The following is a 19458-nucleotide window of genomic DNA, read 5'->3' on the forward strand; positions in this document are numbered from 1 at the left end:
GACGTTTGAAAAGTGAGAGTATATTTTTACCAGAAGTTGTCTCTTTTATGGAGCCTAAAAGCAAGCTTGCTAGCCAAACTTGACTGACTTCTTCAATAACATAAGCTTAAAAGATAAGAACATAAGTACTTTACAGTTGATTATGCTTAAGCTGTTGAACTCTCTTAAAGCATTTTAAGCTCTCTTAAAATACTTTAGTCAAAGGGGAGAAAAAGTAATCTAAAGTCCAGATAGTCAGTGAAGAACAAACCAGGGCAGTAATAATGACAAAGACACATTAGGGATGACAAGTGAGAGTAGTCTAAGCAAAAATTGGTATTCTAACATCAAAGTAAAATGTTTAGCAAGATTTTAGACTGCAGAAGGACACATCTCAGCAAGAAGTTAACAAAAGAGAGAGTTGGGAGAGAGAGTTGGGGCTCTTCAGCCTGGAGAAGAGAAGGCTCTGGGGAGACCTTATAGCAGCCTTCCAGTACCTGAAAGGGGCCTACGAGAAAGCTAGAGAGGGACTTTTTACAAGGGCAAGTAGTGACAGGATGAGGGGGAATGGTTTTAAACTGAAAGAGGGTAGATTTAGATTAGATATTAGGAAGAAATTCTTTACTGTGAGGGTAGTGAGACACTGGAACAGGTTGCCCAGAGAAGCTGTGGATGCCCCTCTCCCTGGCAGTGTTTAAGGCCAGGTTGGATGGGGCTTTGAGCAATCTGGTCTAGTGGAAGGGTGTCCCTGCCCATGGCGGGGGTTTGGAACTAGATGATCTTTAAGGTCCCTTCCAACCCAAACCGTTCTATGATTCTAAAACTAACACTTCTAGTCTTTCCCATGCTACCTACGATATTGCATTGAGTTCTGAGCTTAGCACAGAGGAAAAGTGTGAATGTATGCTCACAAGTGATTGGGTTACCAAGGCCAAATTACTGCTTATCAACTAGGATGCTATAGCAGCATACAGTAACTTAAACTAACACATTTTACTTCAGCAGCTGGATGAGCTGGGAGCATGCACACAGGCAGTTATTACAGCTTGCCTGTGGAGTAGTAACTTCTTAAGCCACGCTAAGTCATGTCTTAATTATGAACAGGCTTGACAGCTTGTGGCTGTCTGTCCCTACCAAATTTAACAACATGAACAAAGCTCAAATGAAGGCAACAGAAACAATCATGGCACATCAGCCCCTTCAGTTTGTTACATCTCAAAGCCAGCTCATGGCTGCCTGTGTGGAGCTCCGAATAAGTACTTCCACACTGCCAATTAAGTGGCTGTCTGAAGGCACACAACCTGTTGCCCAGCCATGCTTAAGATTGCATTTGTCATTCTAATGTTGAAACTGAATGGCATTTCATATCATGCTGTGATAAACTAGAATATTCTGTCCTTCATCATCTTTTTGAAGTGATAAGCTCCCAGCTGCTAGAGGAAATTTCTGATATTAATCCCCAAAGGTCTTGCTTTTATACTCTTGAAGTTAACTCCATTTCTGTTTCTCCATCAGTTTAATTGTGTATGGTTCCTAGTTCTCCTTACTGTTGGTACCTCCGAGCGTTGGGTCATTTACAAACTTATTTCCCACAACCTTCTTGTGTCAGTGTCGTTAAGGAAAATATCTAATAGGTTTAAGCCCAAAACTGATCTTGGAGGGGTGGGGGGAGGAAGGTGGGAAGAAAAGAGAAAAACCTTTACTCAGATACTTCACTTCTGATCATTAGATTTTGCTTTATCCTCTATGGATAGTCCATCACCTCCATTAGTCTCTGGTACTGCTCTGCTACTTCCTATCACCTCCTCCTTTACCTAGAAGTTGAATGATATTATCAAAGATAGATATTAGGTTAATCTGGTAAGGTCCACCTTTTGTAAACAAACAATACTCTCTCCCATTTCCTGCTATACTTACTTTTAAAAGCTTACTATGAGACAAGTGATTTCATTTGACACTGTTTTCTACCTTCTGGAATGGGCATTATCTGTTCTTCCTGCCCAGAGGCTGTAGACTCTGTTTTATTTTCATCTTGTATGTGATACTAGCAATTTCCTTTCCCTCCTAGCTATTAGCCATCCTGCCTTCTAACCCCATGTCCAGCATCACCATCTTTACTGAAAATTGAGACAAAATATGCATTTAGTTTTAGAATCAGATGTAGACTATCTCTAAACTCCACTTCTTCCTCCCTGAAAAGCGACATCACTTCTTTCTTACAGTATTATGTCACAGATAGATAACATCTTGCTAGTTTTCCAGATATCATATGCAAGGTCTAAATTAACCTGATTTTCCACATAAATTCTCCCTTCATTTTCACATTTACTGATGTTTGAGATCTTTCCTGCACCAGACCTTTTTTTCTGTTTTGTTATATGCTCTCTGCCTATAATTCTTACCTCTCTCTTGATGCCACTTCTCTTCCACTTATGCCTTGAAGCCTCGACCTGTAAACTTTTTTGCCTTGTGTGAGATACAGAATCCCAATGGATTAGCAATTTTGGTTTTAAGATACCTAAGGCTTTGTCCCCATTCAAATTTATATTTTCATTATACAAGCTGATTTTATTGCCAGGTCCCTTCATTTATCACAGTTTGCCTTTTTGAAATTGAGAATGTTCTACTTTCTTTCACCCCTGCCTTTCATCACACAACTTGTGATCACCTGTTCCAGGGTTATTATCTACAGTCAGGCCTTTGAGGGCATATTCTTGAACCATCCAAAAGCTTTATTTCTTACAGGCTCAGTGACAGTTTGGAGGAGGAATTCATTGACTACTGCAGTCCAGAATGTCTGGCCCCAACTATGAGAAGCATGTATTCCCCAAACTATTAACTGGGAATTTGAAATCTCACTGACTGGTTCTTTGTATCCAAGCGGTACCATCTCTTTAATAGTATGGAGTCTTCTAGCTACCTCCAAAACTTCCACCCAGGCATCTGTAACGATCTCACAGCCCTCTCTCAATACACTCTGTAACCATCTTTTCCAAACATAAATTGGAACTAAACTATGAGCTGTTTTATTCTCTATGTTTTATTTGTAGAACATTGCTTCCTTAACATAGAATCTTGCTACCCATCTTTATTTTTACTTCTGTGTTTCCTCAACTGCAAATCCCCTCTAATCCACGTGTTCCAGTTAGGAACTGCGAGTTTTATCACAATGGGGGGTGTCCTGAACTGTTTTGTGAAATTCCTCAATTTTTTTCCCAAAATGCTGGAAATGGTATATCCACTTTTCAGTGATTTCATTTTGACACAGTAATGTTACTTGTTTTTTGCCTTTGTCTGTATCTGTGCCTTTTTCTTTGCTACCCATACCACATTCTTCCTATTCCCTATTGCTGTATTAGCATTCACTCTTCCTCTTGTTGAGCAAAACCAAGGCGAAATATTACATGAATCTTTCCAAATTTTCTCTAGTCATTTCTTAATTTGAAGATGACCTTATTATCTGTGGTCATTTCCTTCCTTTCTTCACAGATGGTGTAATCTAGAAGGGGTACGCAGGGACGTGGTGAAGAACTTAACTACTGGTGTTTAGTGAATTAATTTCCATGGGAAGTTACTCAGCTGAAAATGAAAGAGCTTGTTTGCTTTGCAGATAAAAAAATATTCATGTACCATGAATAGTCGCAGTGTCTGAGAATGCTTTCTTGTGAAACTAGAGCAGTTGCCACTTGTGGTCAAACCAGTGTGAAGGCCAGTTAAAACACTAGATGGATACATGCTTCAGATGAAATGCTGCTTTAAAGCTCAAAAACAGAGGTAAAAGTTGAGATAACAATGTAAAAACACTGATAGAGAGAGTACCTTCCCAAAGTCACTGCTGTTTTGTCAAGACCTGTTTTACAGCTCATTCATTTGAACATGAAATTTAATTCTTAAGATTCATCAACAGCTACTTCTAAAAGGACATATCTGTTCACCAGAACAATAGAACATTAAAAAAATGGTAATTTTTAAAACTCTGTGTGGTGAGAATTCACTTTCATTCATCTTAAGTGCAGTATCAAATAGTTGTTTGCAAATTACTGTTACCCTGTACCATCTATTTCCCATTTATTTGTTAACAGTTCTATAGTTCATCGTTATTTTCGCCACCACTAAGAATCTGATGGACATTGCATATATTAAAAAATGCACACGCTTTCAGGCACGCGCATGTTACCGTTGATCTTACACACATGTATTCTCACGAACAAATATCCTGCTTTAGTAATCTTACACAAAGCTTAACTGGGGCCAGCCATGAAAAGGCACAAAACCCCTAGATTAGCCATTAACTCCACATTGCCACATACAACCATTATTTCACCTACTTATTACTTCACCCACCGCCCCTGCTGCCTGTCACTGTGTTACTTGCTCTTGCCACACATACCTCTTGAGCAATGCCAGCATTCAGTTTTAGGCCACATAAACCAGCCAGATATGCACATTTTCTAGTGATGAGGAATGTGCTGTTTACGCTGGGTTAAGGACTCATGTGCTGGGTGTAGGTTTTTAGTTAATCTCTAACATTTAAGCAGGTCATGTTTGAGAAGCTGTAGGGGATATGATTTATTACATTAGAGACAATGTAGGGTACTATTTATTATTTTGGGAAGTCAATTCTGTAAAGGTTGTACTGGTATTCATAAGGAAGTACTTTATAGTTCTCTAAATCTGTTATAAAATTGTATATGCAGTTGGAGCTGAAGGTGAAATGAAGGGGATAAGAATGAAAGTGTCAAACCCAGAAGCAAGAAGAAAGGCAGGGTCAGAAGGTTGGAATGACAACTGAAAGACAAACTCGTGATTTCCTTCAGTATTTCCGTACATTTTTGGTTTAGTAGTCACTGTGGGAAGAATGGCTGCTACAGTAAATTAGATGGAAGACTCAGTAGCAGCCGAGTATACCTTTGTCATACTGAGCAAAATTATCTAATGCTACCTACGGTGTATCTCTGGCAGCCTCAAGCAAAGTAGAGGGTGTAAACAGAGACCTGCTGAAATTACAGTCCAGTTCTGTACCTGATGAAATCTGTGCAAGATTTACCATTAGTTTAAAAACTGACAGGCTCTCAAAAAAAATTCCTGGTGAATCACTTGAAATAAAACTTCTTGGACTTTTGAAATAGTTATCTAGGCTGAATTAATTTTACATTCATCAACCCGAAGAGGTAGCAATTTTTAGCCAGATTTATCATCACTTTAATAATACATGAATTGTGTTTAAATGACTACAAGATATAAGCCTGAGGAAAGGCAAAAAAAAAAAAAAATCCTTAGCTAGATATATAAAAGTATCTTGAGTCCCAGATCATGTGGATGCTGCAAAGTTAACTAGGTTGATTGGCAGCTGGGTCTGGGCACTCAAATTAGCTTGTCTATGAGCAAGTTTTCTATGACAGAAGGCTAACTGCAGCCTCAAGTGTTCTGTGTGTGTGTGAACCTACTCATGAGTGCCTGTGCTGAGGCAATCTAGGTTTTGTTCTCAATCAGCTCAACCTGGTAGAGAGCTGTGGGAAGCAGCACCGTCATGCTGGAGTGACCTTTCCTACCTTTTTGTGGCAGAGTAGATGCACTTGAACCCAGAGGAAGCAAAGCTTCAGCTATTACTTAAAGCTGCAGTTGCACCAGTTACCTGAGCTCAAAGTGCTTCCAGAGCTCTGTGCAAGGATTTTCTAATGTGAATGGTGGTGCTGCTGATATCCTTAAAGCTAAAAGCTGCATAGTATTTTCTGTACTGTGGATATAAGTCTAGAGAGCCTGGAAAAATAACCCCGTGCTGTGCCTAGGTGGAAGACTGAGAGAGAATGCCAACCCCAGAAGGGAAAGTTCCCCTCTTTTTCAGGGCCAGCTCCTCTGCAAACACTCCAGAAGAGACAGAATCACAGAATCAACCACGTTGGAAGAGACCTCAGGGATCATCGAGTCCAACCATTGCCCTGACGCCACCCTGTTGACTAGACCATGGCACTAAGTGCCATGTCCAGTCTTTTCTTAAACACATCCAGAGACGGTGACTCCACCACCTCCCTGGGCAGCCCATTCCAATGTCTAATAACCCTTTCTGAAAAGAAATTCTTCCAGATGTCCAACCTCAACCTCCCCTGGCGAAGCTTGAGGCTGTGTCCTCTTGTCCTATCGTTAGTTGCCCGGGAGAAGAGCCCAACTCCCACTTCACTACAACCTCCCTTCAGGTAGTTGTAGACAGCAATAAGGTCACTGATAAGGTGACAATAAGGTTCTGTGATTCCGTGAGCCCGTTGGTTGAGAAGGATGGGAACAGCAAGGGACTATGAGGCATCAGGAGGGTTTTCACGGTCCGTCCTGAATAAACATTTTTGGTTTGGGGCGAGAAAGAAGTTAAAGGGTAGGCGAGCCCACGCAGGGGGTTAATTACAGCCCCCCATGGGGAGGCTCTCGCTGGAGCCGGAGGGGCCGACGGCTGAGAGCAGTTGCCACTCGCGCCCCTCCCGCACTGCCGTTACTTCCCAGGCGGCGCGTCGCCAGCGGCCCCGGTGCGGTGCTCGGCTGCCTCCCCCCCGGGCCCGGCGGCAGAAAGGGCCACTCCGAGAAGCCCCCCTCGGGCACCCCCGGGGGGGCTGCCCGTCCCCTGAGGCGGCCCACGGCGCTCGAGCCCCGCCGGCGGAAGGGAACGCCGAGGACCGAGACACCGCCAGCCTCATTCTTTACTGTGGTAAAAATGGCAGCTCTGCCCGCCCAGCGCGGAGCCGGCGGCCGCACCCCCCTCCCGCCTCACACCCCGCCCACCACGCGCGCGATGCGCAACGGCTCCCGCAGGCGGGCGCGAGGCCCCGCCCTCCCGCGGCCGGGAGACCGGTCCCGCGCAACCTGATTGGCTGGCGGTGATGTAATCGCGCGAACATACGGGTACTGCTTGCCGCCCCCCGTGGGACACGGGGGAGGCCGCGCACCTCTCCGCCTCCCCGCACGTCCCGCGACCAATCGCCGCGCGGAGCGGCGCGCGGGCCGGGACGCGCTCTGCGGCTCCGCTGGGGCCCGGCGGCCCTTCCCCGGCGCCCGCCGGCCCCGCTTTATTGGCAGGGGCGACGGCCAATCAGGAGAAGGCACCCAGCGGCCGATTCACGCCCATTTCGCGCAGCGGCGGCCGGGGCGACAGAGGCTGCGGGACTGGCGGCGCTGAGAGCCAATGGTCTGCAGGCAAACCGCGCCGGGAGGGAAAGGATGTGGCGGGGGGAGGGAGGCTGGGAGGGGCGAGGGCGCTGGCTAACAGCCGCTTCCGTCAGTCCTGCCCAGGCTACGAGGCCGGATAAAAAAAAAAAGTGCAGAGAAGGGGAAGAGTCCGTGCTCTAGCGCCTTGATTGACAAGAGCTGCAGCCAATAGTAACCAAAGCAGGGGGGAATGTCCAATCAGGAAAAAGCTTTTGGGCGGGGCTGGCGGGTGAGCGGCGAACGGATCGACCAATGATAGTGAGGAAGGGTAGAGCCGGTAGGGCGGACGGCCAATGGCCACCAGGAGGGGGCGGGACGGGATGAGCGACGGCAGCGGCAGCCAGTAGGCTGGGAAGGACGCGGGGCGGCCCGGCGAGGAACGGCGGCGGGGCGGTGGGGGCGGGGCCGTGGGCCGTGCCCCGCCTGCCCCTCCCGGAGCACTGTGACGTGGGCGGCGGGGAGGGCGGGCCTAGCGGCGGCCTTTGGGACAGGGGCTCCCAACATGTCCGCGCTGCTGGCGGCGCTCGGAGTGCGCGAGCGGGCGGCGACTGCGGCTGGCGGTGGCCAGCGCGGGGCGGCCCGCGCCTGAGGCCGAGCCAGGCCCCCACCCACCCGGGCCGGGTCCTGCCGGCCCGCCTGGGGCCCGGACGCCGTGGGACGCAGGCGCTCCTCCCGCCGACAGGTACGGGGGTCAGGGCCGGCCGTGGGGCACGGGCGAGCGGGTCGTGTCCCGCCGGGCCGGGTCGAGAGGGGGAAGGGGCCCAGAGGCCGGGCCGGGCCTGGGCGCGCGTGTTACCGAGCGGTAGGGCCTGCACGCGTGCCGTGGGGAGCGGGGTCAGGCAGCGCGGTCCTGCTCCGTGGGGTCGGAGGGGCGGCGGGCAAGGCCTGCTGCGTGTGTGTCCCCGGGGAGCGGGCAGGCGCCGCGCAGGCCCGGCCTCCGCCTCTTCCCACTGTGGGGAGAAGAGGGCCGGGGGCCGCACTGTCACGGCCTGTGCGCGGGGGAGCTGGAGCTGCCGGGGCAGGGACGGCGAGCAAGCGGCGGGGAAGCCAAGCCCGCCGGTGTAACTGGGGACCGGGGCCGGCGGTCCCGCCTTCTCTGTGCGCCACGGTGGGGCGGGCCGGGGCGGCGGCAGGGGGGCCGGCGGCCCAGACCCCGCAAGGCCGGCCGCTGCGTGTGGGGTGGGGGAGCCGGCGGGCCGGGGTAGTGCCGTGTGCGGGGCGGGGAAGGGGCTGGAGGCGACCGGCGGGCCGGTAGCTGTGCGCGGACCGGGGTTAGGGGCGGCCGGCGGGCCGGGGCTGTGCACGTGCATTGGCTGGGGCCGGGGGAGTGGCGGGGCCCGGTGCTTACCGACGGGGTGGGGTGGTGGGAGGTGGCGAGCTGGGGGTACGGCCTTGCTGTTGGAGGGAGAATCTGTCGTGGGCGCTTGTGGGGAGCGGATGGAGTCAGGGGCAGATGGGCAGTGCCTGGGCGCCTTGAGCGTGGAAGGGGAAAGAAGTTGAAGGCAGTTCTCTGTTGTAGTTTGGAGCTTGCTGGCTCTGTGAACCCAGTGGTTATAAATGTGGATATATTTTTACTACAATTTGTAGCGAGTCGAAGGGAGGGAGTTATTTTGATGGATTGGAGACAGCTGGAAAAATGTGTGGTGTTTTGTGTGCGGTGGTAGGTTGCGAGGGGTATGTTTGTACTGTGAGGATGCAGATAGTAGGTGAAACCACGTGTGTTTAGGAATAGTGGTACATGAGGGCATATGAATTTAGGAGTGGTAGGTAAACAGTCTTGTGTGTGTTGTGAGAAGTAAGGTGATAAGTTGGCTGGCTTCTAAATGTTGTGGAGGCGGGAGGCTTTGGGGGGTAAGCCTATGTACAACTCACAGGCACAGTGGTAAGAGGTTGCTACAAGGTTCTGAACTTGTTTTGTTTGGTGGCCGGTGTGGTTAGACTTAATGTGCGAGACCTTCGTGTGTAATATGAGATGGTATGTGGACAGAAAGGCATGCACATTCCTACTGTGTGTAACTTAGTTTGTCTGGTGCTCCCAGCGAGAGAGAGATTTGGCTGTCACCAGCTGAGTGAGCCCTGTTTCTTGTGTGTTGAGATGCACCAGGGCAGCAAGCAACGTGGTCTGTGTCCTGGGAACATGAGAGGAGCTGTGAATTGGTGTCTCACCTGTGGTGAATTGAAAGGCTTGGATATTTGTTGTTTGAGTCATGGGATACATGTTGGGAAACATGCGGCAAATGCCATGTGTTTGGGTCATGATAGTGCTGTTTGGAGAAAAGTCCATGCGTGACCTGGGGAGTTGTACAACTGTAGGTATCTATATTTGTGACAGGTATGAGGCAGTGTAAACTTCTGTCTGTACAGGCAGCAGTGCATTCTTTTTTGTGAGTAAATTTCCAGGGATTACCATGGATTATGAGAAAGTAGGTATTTAGAAGTAGAAATGAATGGTGGAGTCTTTGAAAGGTTTATGCACATTTGAAAAGGGGGGATAGGATGAGTTTGTGGGGATTATGCATATACAGGGTGAAGACTATGTTAGGCTATGTATACCTGTGTGTATCAGGGGAATGGTATTTATGCAAAAGGGAAACTGGAGTTTTCGTATTGCTGAGTTAGTGGGAACTCTAGTCTGTGTATGGAGAGAGGAGGCAGGCTTTTTTGGCTGAGGCTATGAAAAGCTGAAACAGTGGGTGGGAGGGCTGATGAACAGGGTCCAGGGTCCCAGGTGTGCCCTGAGCAGGTGGGAAGTTGTAGGGATTCTTCACTTCTCTCGGTATGGAGAGAAGTATTTTATAGTTGTGACAGCCAGTGGAAACTAAAAAAGTGACTGAAGATGAGGCAGTTTGTGACTATTATTAATATTATCAGATTAAGGGAGGCTACAGAATAGTCGAGGTTTCTGTTAAAAGCCTTTTTTTGTTTATTTTGTTCTGTTTGTTCCACTGGGTAAATTGTCCATTAACTTTAAGGGTAAACTTTTGCTGAAACTAGAACTCATAATGGTGTTGACAGGTCAGCAGCTAACCAAAAGCACTTAATGTGGTGTGGACAAGCCCCATGTATGTGTGGGCTCAGGGGCTTGAATGTGTCTTATACTTGTGCATTATATATACCTTAATACTGTAACTGAGTGCATGTGTCCAGAAGGTGTGAAGTCTTCTGTACTGGACATATGCTTGTGTTTGAAAGAGGGTTAGTGCATAAACATTTGAGGGCCAGAGATCTGTGAGAAGATGATCTGTTTAGGATGGAAAGCTGTTCGGCTCAGGTGGAAACGAGGGAAAATTGCATGTGTGTATCCAGTGTTCTGCAGGTTTGTGATTAGTATGTATTATTTGTTTACATAGCCCCTTGTCTCTTGTTCTGCACAGATATTTAGAGGATGTTGTTGTATAGGATATGTGCTTTAATTAAGGCACATAACATCAAGATGAGGGAAACAGAATTAATGTAGTATGTGGAGTGCATAGATCCCATTTTTCTTTTATTGCGGTAGCTGTGAGGTGGTCAGTTAGTGAGATAGGGAACTAGAGAAAGAAAAGAGTAGACTCATAGTAGTTATCCTGGATAATCCAGTTCCCTTCTTGTCTCTGGTGTGGAATTCTCATTGTTCACTTAAAGTTTTCCAATGGTGATCACTAATGTGTGCTTCTGACTTATTAAACTTGAGACCCTGTCTTGCAGAAATATAAAGCTATCACAATTGAAATTAAAGCTTGTGAAATCTGTGTGGTGACCATAGTCTTTTAAGGTGCTCAATGTCAGGAACTACCACTCTCAGAGTGGGCGACTGAGAGTAGTGAGTATTTCTTACATGAATGTGTTGCCTCCATATTACAAAAAGGGAAAGGCAGTAAAAATCCGGTCTTGATATTGGATGTAAAAACTTCTGTCTGTGAAATATTTGTATTATAGTAATGAATATCATTCTTTGGAGCCAGGTTTATTTGGACTGCAGCAAGGGATAGGATTGTACATAGAACAAGGTTGTTCAGAGAGTACTTTCCGTCTTGAACGAAGCAAACTGCAGCACGCTTAGCGAAATGCTACCATAGTGTTCCTAGGGGTGCGTGTGTGGGTGTTTTGTGGGTGTGTTTTTTTTTTTTCCCCAAAAAGCAACCCAAGTGATTTGATCTGAATATTGATATTCTCAGTAAATTGGAGGAGAGCAATGGTGATTTCTTTGGAAAACTGTTGAAGTAAAAATTTTTGCTACCTTGGCTTCTTCCTCTTTGTCACTCTTTTCATTCTATGCTTCAGCTTTTTATGCTTGGTCATCTTCAAGATTTGGCTTATAGATGTACAGGATGTGAACTGTGGCTTCTTCCTTCTCACTGTTAGCAGTGTGAATGCAGGATAAATGTTTTATGAAATGTCAGGAGAGGTCAGGTTTAGCCCTGATCTTCAGCATATCTAGTATGCATATAATCTTCAGGGAATTTAATTTCAGAATCTGGACAAGTCATTGCAGGGTCTTAATCTAAAAAAGAAAAGGGCCACCCAAATTCAATTAACATCAGACTGTAAAAGTCCAGAAAAAATAAATTGTTTGCATGGACAGTGAAAGATGCATCCCTGATGGAGGAACAAGGATGTTGAGTTTCCAAAAGATAATCAAAACTGTTTGGTTTGTTTTTTTTTTTTAAACAGACAGTCTTGCAAACTCCTCAGCTGTTTGGCAGACACCTTTCAATCTCAGGCAGATATCTAGCACGGGAAATTTTGGTCAAATTGCTTAAAATTTGTCAAATAAATCTTACACAGATTTATATCTGTATCATGTGCTAAGGCCAAATAAAAATTCAAAAGAATTAATGAGTGTCAATCCAAAAGAAAACTGTTCTGAAAAACTTTGCATGGGATGGTAAGAGATAACTGAGCTGGTATAGCTCATCTTGGTTTCTTGAAATGAGCAGTCCAGCTCATCTCAACTTCTTGAGACATTATTGGCATGATGAAATATAGGGGTTGCCAATGAGTGCAGGTTAAATTAGTCTTCTGGCTCTTAGAAAAACTTACATTGGGAGAAAAGGGACAAAGATGTTTTAATGTAGGAAATAGTAGAAGGGAAAACCCCATATCTCAACGGACAACAGCCTTTCTCATAATTTCATAGGAAATTATTCAGGCCCAAGTATTGTTCTGCTAGGAGGAATAAGTCACCGACAGCTCTTTCCCCATGCACCATTTGTTTCTCATTAACATTACTTCAGTGTATCATTTTATGATGTTACTACATTACTGTCTCATGGCATAGATTCTCTACATCTTTGGGAAATAACCTTTTCGTTGAGTTGTCTTTCGAATAAATTATACAACTAGGCGCTGAAGTCTGTTTTCACAAGAGTTAACAGGAATTCAGCTCAGAAAAACTGCCGGCTTGCTTAAGGATGTTTCAGACTAGGCTACTGGAGAGCTTAAGGTCGTTCTTTAGTGTGTATGGTAATGACAAGTCAATGACCACAGACTTCCAGTTAAATCACAGAGGAAAGCATCGGTCTTTCTCTGCAATTTTCAGAGGACTAGCGTGTTAACAGAAAATGTTGTCTTCAGTAGTCCTACTTCTGTGTCTGCACCCGTATGTAGGAAGTTGACCTTTACTGAATGTAGAGCAAACATGGCTCTGCATTGTTATTGTACGGATTGTTTTTATCAAGGAGGTAATGAAGTAAGATAATGATGATGATTTGTTGGGTAGATGAGGTAAAGTTTTATTGTGATTTAGTAATACAATATTGCTTTGGCCTGTTCTCACCAGCTCATCTGTCCTGCTAAAGCCAGGTATTATTTGTTCAAAACTCACGATCTTGTATTTAAAATTTTGTATAGCAAGAGAAAAATTGGTGACTGGAGAGAACAAATCTCAAATGATGGAACTATTTGAGTCAAGTGGAAAACTGAAACAATGAATATTATGTTGGTCAGCTTATTCAAAAACAAAAAAAAAAACTCTTATCTGGGCAACTTTGTTGGTTAAGCTGATGTGCAAGTAATATAAAGCATTATCGAGCACATGCTGCTCTTCCTTTCCTATCACCAGCTACAGTGGAGCCATTGATGTAGGTTATTGGGTTGTGTTTTCAGTGTTATTTTGAAAGTTTTGTGAAACAGTAGATGTAAGTGATGCATGAAGTGTGTAGATCTTGGGGTTTCTTTTAAACTTTATTCAGGGAACTTTCCTAGATGTATCCCACTGGCTTTTGATACTTCTAACTGTAAAGGGGTGGAAGCAAAAGTAGACGAGTGGTGAGACACTGCTGCTATAGTTACTCCAGGAAAAGGAACACTCAAATTCACAGTGCAGCCCTCCTTTTTAGGGCTAATGAGGTGTGGGCTGGCATCTTAAGTCTGTGGGTCTAGTTACTGCTGCTTGAGGCTCTCTTAAATGAATGGGCAGTATCTGCCACGTTGATTATATTTACATTAGCAAGCAGTATGCTGCAATTGAAGAAGATTGTAGAGTGAAGCAGTAAGTTAGGCAGACCCAGTGTCCACAGTGTGTGTACTTCATGGGACTTTATTTTAGGCTAGTTGTAGTCTGGTTCTGTGGACCAAGTATACTTCAAACATTACTGTGTGTTAGGTGTTTCCCCAGAGTTTTGGTTTAGGTTAATCTGAGAGGTGTCCAGATTATGTGCTCAGAAACTCTTCTGAGATGTGAACCAAAGCACACTAAGTGGTGTGACTCAGATTTACTTAAAAAGTACGATTCTGTTCCAAACTAAAGTGCTAATGTAGATGTACCAGCTGGGTCTCTAAAAGGCACCTTGGAGCATTGCAGAGGGCGTTGAGCTACGTGGGGGAATGGGTTTTGCCGCCTTCTGCCCCATAAGAGCTGTTGTCAGGACTGCAGAAATTGTCCTTTTGCTCTCTGAGTACGGATTGTTTATCTTGACTGGTAACTGAATCTCTGTTTCCAAATTATTGTCCCTAGTTTTGAAATGGTGCGTGACAATGACTGGTGTTAAAACTACAATAAATTCTGGAACGTATTTTTTTCGTGGTTTTACTTCAGTTAATCAAGAATGAAACTAGCTGTGTGAGCAACAGGTTATGAAGCCTGACTTCCTGTGGCTTTGTGTCTTGTGGCTGGATTTTTCTGGGTGTACTCTATTGTGAGCTCTGAAAGTATTTTCCTGTGTTTGGGGCACTATCTGTCCTGCTGTTCTGTATGGGAAGTTGGTTTTGGTAACATAGCTGAGCTCCTGCTCAACTTGTCCTCAAGGGGCACTAGTTTGGATGTCTCTCGTTGGTCTGACTGTTTATTTCCCCAAAATTGATAGGACCTGATTGTCTCTGAAGTATTTACCCTTGTGTTATCTTCTGAATTGTGGCCAGTTTCAATAAAACTTGGGGAGGCAGGGAACAACACATACTGTAGTTTAGCTTCCTAAGGTTGTATTTTATTTATTTTCCACTAATGCTCTCTCTTGTTTCACTGTCTTTTTATATTTACCACTATTTTAAATTTCCTTCAGAAGAGTTAAAAGTATTTCCCCCACCTTACATTTCAGGCAACGTATCTAGAAGTAGGAAATTATGTTCCTAATGGCAGCTTCTTAAGGGATGTTAAAAATCCTTCTCCATAGGATAGATAAAATTCTTAACATGCTTATTAAACCACCTCCAACTAAATATAGACAGGTCTAAAGTTGCATTTGATGTATATTGTAGCCTTTTGTAATACACACTGGTACCGCATATGGTAGTTTTGGACCATGAGTCTAGGAGAGAAGTGAATAGAGGTTTTGAAAATGAATGATGTATTGAAGCCTCTGGAGTATGGCTAGATTGGATTTTGAGAGTGGTGGATTAGAAATTGGAGGGAGCAAGGACTTGTGTTTATGATCGCCCTTGTGACCTTGAAAAGCTGCTGAAACTCATAATGTGCGGTGAAACTTTCCAGATGAGAGGTGCTGTACTGAAGCTATGTGGTACTGCAGGCTGAGTTCTGAGAGTTCTGTCTTCAGCGTATAAAGCTAAAGAAATTGTTCCTTTTACTTCTATTTTAAGTGGGCCTATACTCAAAGCACTGGCTTTAGAGAGCTTCTGTAAAGGTATGAAAGGTGAATCTAGCACAGATGTTAGTGTCTTTGTCCTTTCTGCTCCTGCTCTCCGTTTCCCTAGTACAGTAATAAAATACTTGTCTTATTTGTTGTAGTTCCCAGCAGGAAGATCTCATCCTAGTCAAAAGGTACTCTGTGTACAGTTTGTGCACAAGACGTCACCTCAGATATGTTACTAGCTGCAGGCACTGGTTTCTACTGTCTAACATTGAGTTTGATTCTCTGTGGGGCATTTGAGAAAAATTGTTTATAGCTGATTTTTCAAGAAAAGGGTGGTCTTCTTCAGTGTACATATTCAAGACAAACTTGAAGTGCTTTTCTTGTTTCAGCTGTAGTAAAACTTGAATCCAGACCTAACAGAGGTAGTCCATTGACTCCTCTAGGTAGTGATCAGTCCTACATCTTAGAAGACAAAGAAGCTCCATCTACCTCAATAGAGCCCCAGCGCACAATGCAGTCTGTTAAGTCTCGTGAATGTCTCACTTTGGGTGTTATCAGTAAGAACTGAAGTGACACCTCTAAGGAGGTTATTAACAATGTCTAATTGCAGGTGGGATTTAGAGGCATCTTTAGTGAGTGTTATCCAGGAATTGTGGGACCACTACCTATAGGTGTACCAAACTGACTCCTCAGATGTGATGTTTATCCATTTACTAGCTTGTCATGTCTTCTGCATCTTTACCACTTTTCCAGGGGGCGTGTTACAGCAAGGAATTTTTTGTTTCACTTTTCCTTTTCTCTGAGATGATGTCTTTTTTAAATGTTCTTTTATGGGGTGTAAGTGTGAAAAATACTATTGTACTACTAGTGATAGTATTAAAGTATCCAATACTTGATCTGGATTTGTTATTTCCTGCTCTTTCCCTTACTGTTTGCTTAGGCTGGTGGATGAATTTATTGGAATCATCCAAAGTCTAGGTTGTGGCTGATTAAGTTTCTGAGGAACACTTTTTCTAAACTAGTAGAAGGTTACACATAAAACTTCAAATAGTACGGGTTTTATACATAAGCAAAATGAGAAGTGTTGTGAAAACAATAGCTAGAGCTAATACTGGGGGGAGGGGAGGGTGTGAAACTTGTTCTGTAAGTGCACTGCAATCGAACTGCTGTTTAGAAGATAACCTAGAAGTTCACAGGCATTCAGTCACTTAAAAGATGATTTAATAATAGCAATTGCTTGTTTTGTGGGAGGTTTTCCAACCAACCCTCCCTTAGATTCTGCCTGTCTCTTACAATGTAAAGAAACTGGCAGCAGTTTAAGGTGACTTTGTCTTTTAATAGTCATTTGTAGGATCAAGGAAAAGACAAGCATACCACCTTTGTGGGTGATTACATTGGAAAGAGAATGTTTCACAGTGTTTGCTAGAGTCAAATAGCTGTGCAGTCTCCTCTGTGGGCAGGCCTTGAGAGCTCATCTGTTTTTTATAAATGGTAAAAGCTATAGTTTAACATATTCCTGTGTTTTAAAATTGAAATAATAATTAGGCTTGTGTGTGGTGTGAAGAAAAGCATTGTCATAGTGACATTGGTGTTTTGCATACAACTTTTATGTCATAATAAACAATAGAATTTATTTCACTTGTTTTTCCCCTTTGGTTTGCCTTATGCTGAACCATGTCTATGCTTCTATATGTTTTATTGCTATATTTGAGTGTGAGAGTGATGGAGGTTAAGAGCTGTTGAAGATCAATATCTAGCTTGTAGCATTAAATCCAATAGGGTGACTTTTCACTTCAACTGTAATGCACCAAACACAAGCAATTCCAGGCCAGAGAACTTGTCTAAAATATTTAATGAACTCAAAATAGTAGCTGTTGTTAACCATAACAGCTTACTATGTGGTTTTGACTACTGTTGCAGTATTGTTTTAATTTAAAGAAAAAAAGGAATGCTAACAACTTAGAATATCTGACTTCTGGAGGGAAGGGGATAAACTTACAGACTGTCAAAACAATTTCTGATTTTTTTTTTTTTTTTTTTTAACATCAAGCGACATGGGGCTTGACTTAGAGGGGAAGAAATAAAATCCCAGTATAGGTCAGAATTCTTCAAATGAGCTTGTGCGCTGCTGTTGCCAATGTCAGGGAATAGGATTTAACATGGTCAGAAAAATGCCGCTGGGGAAAGTACTCTGAAATTGTATTTTTAAAACCCTTTATTAATTTATATTTGGAAAATACTTTCCTTGAAAAATACTGGGTATTCTTAGATATATTTAATGATCATGCTGTTTTCAATCTAAAGTTTTCTATATTTCTGAATCTGTACAGAGGGAAAGAGGGCTCCATCTAGGAAAAGTACTAGGCAGTTACTACTGTAAGTGATCTTTTTTCACTGTTGTTTTGTTTGGGGTTACCAGATTCAAATGTATTTTGTATAAACAAAAACTTGAAATAGTAATTTCATAACTATCTCGCTCATTTTTTTGAAAGGTGTCTTAAATTTTGTCCAGACTTGAAACCTGGTTATGTTGACAGTTTCACAAAGAATAAAGAGGTAATGTGGCAAACTTCTTAATATGTCTCTCCACGTTGTCCCTTCCTCCATAGGTCTTGTTTGTTTATTGAAGCAATGATTAAAACAGAAGCTCTTGCATACAAAGCAGACATGAGAGCTTAGATCTGTCATGAATTGTCAGCTTTGTGCTTGAAGCCTTTCTAAAGTAAGTCATGGTCCTAGAACACTGTACTGGAATCTCCATCATCCTTTTGTGCTATTTATCTTCTTTTTAGTCATCATTTTAAGCTATCACTAGTACAAAAAGAATTGATGAACCTGGACTACCTGTGAGCAAACTTTCTTCTGCACAGTTTATTTTGTTCTGGTTTCAGAAATGTTGATTCTTTCTGCTTAGTGTTTATCCTCTTCTTTCCTTGGGTCAAAGTCTGATACTGTTACTGCAGGAAGGAAACTGAAAAGAGGCAGGAGAGGAAAAGTAGTGTTCCTAGTGGGGAAGAAAACTACAATGCTTTCTAAAGAACTGAAGTAATAAATTCACTGAGAACTTAAGCTGATCCAGAGAATACTTGAGTAGGCAGAGCACACTATTCATCGAGGAGTATTCTTCCGTATTCTCTTATCACAAGGTTCTGTTTTCTGTTCATCTCTTCATCATGTGAAACATTTTTTTATCAGCAGATGTGCAACCTCTTATTACCAAGTTCTGCTGTCTGCCACTAGCCTGCTGGAATTATTTGCCTTTCAGAGGTATCATGACTCTCTGATACTGGCATGGGTAAAAACCAACAAGTAGAAGTTGACCACTGACATCTGTATTGCTGGGTGGGATGGGGAGGAGCTTCTTTGTATTACTCTTCATTCTCTCTCCTTAATTTTGTTGATGTGTGATTTCTTTGAGCTCACTTCCTCCTGTTGTATCCCTTCTTGAGATGGGCTGGAGGAGAACGGGAGAAGCTTCAGTCTATAGTGCTTTTCCCTGAACCGTGTAAAAGTTGTTGTTTTTTTTTTTTCTCGCCCTGAACTGTGTAAAAAAACCTGCAGATAGAGGAAAACTTAGTGCATGGCACAGTCTAGTCTTATTACGGATTTAAGGTGTCGTGGAATTGGTAGACTCGCATCAGTGTCTCTGAGGAAGCAAAGATTCCTAGAAGGTCTTTGGGTGACTGAAAGGATGTACTTGGACTAAACTGCCACATTCAGAGAAGGAAAAGTAAGTTAGAGTGGGGTGATGTGACCCAGAATAATTTTTCCATTAAGAGGGGAAAAAGCAATAAAGTCTGTTTGGTTCAACTGCCAAAGGGTAGTGCATTCAAAACCCTGGAGAAAGGACAAAGGTAAACCCAGCACAGTTAAAGAAGTAGCTAGCGTGTAATTCAATTGAAGCTGAGTTTTTTAATTCTGAATTTCTTCCATGTTGGTTTCTAGTCATAAAATCTTACGCTACTGCAGTGAGAGTGCTGGGCACTAGATATATCTGCTTCCTTTGTCAGCCAGGCACTGTTGTTATTTCTTTGCGGCTGTTTAAAAACAATGGATGTAACATCTTGGAAGCTGGCTCACTTAATGTACACAATATAGCTTTGTTTTTGTCTCTTCGTTATGGGGAGTTCATCCCCTCTATCCAAACAGCTTTCTGCTACATGCTGCCTTGTTGGTGAGCATCTAGTATTCCTCTTTTTAGTTAAAGGTCCTTAGAATTGTTTGTTTTTTTCACCACTTTTCAATGTTGATACGGTACAGAAAAGAGTTCTTGTTAGGT

General features: G+C 43.8%; 1 protein-coding gene across 3 annotated transcripts in view; it reads left to right on the forward strand.

Moving 5' to 3' along the window:
* Positions 1 to 6942: 6942 nt before the first annotated feature.
* Positions 6943 to 19458, forward strand: part of PPM1B (protein phosphatase, Mg2+/Mn2+ dependent 1B) — a 64692-nt gene continuing 52176 nt past the window's right edge. Inside the window, exon 1 of one of the 3 annotated variants that reach the window (XM_068425105.1) lies at positions 6943 to 7150. The gene's annotated coding sequence lies outside the window, so the exon portion shown is untranslated. Of the gene's footprint in view, positions 7151 to 7725; positions 7853 to 19458 lie in introns of those variants that run through there. The other 2 variants (XM_068425096.1, XM_068425115.1) reach the window with 2 other exon arrangements.

This window comes from Nyctibius grandis, chromosome 1, assembly GCF_013368605.1.
Source record: "Nyctibius grandis isolate bNycGra1 chromosome 1, bNycGra1.pri, whole genome shotgun sequence".
NCBI classification, from domain to species: Eukaryota; Metazoa; Chordata; class Aves; order Nyctibiiformes; family Nyctibiidae; genus Nyctibius; species Nyctibius grandis.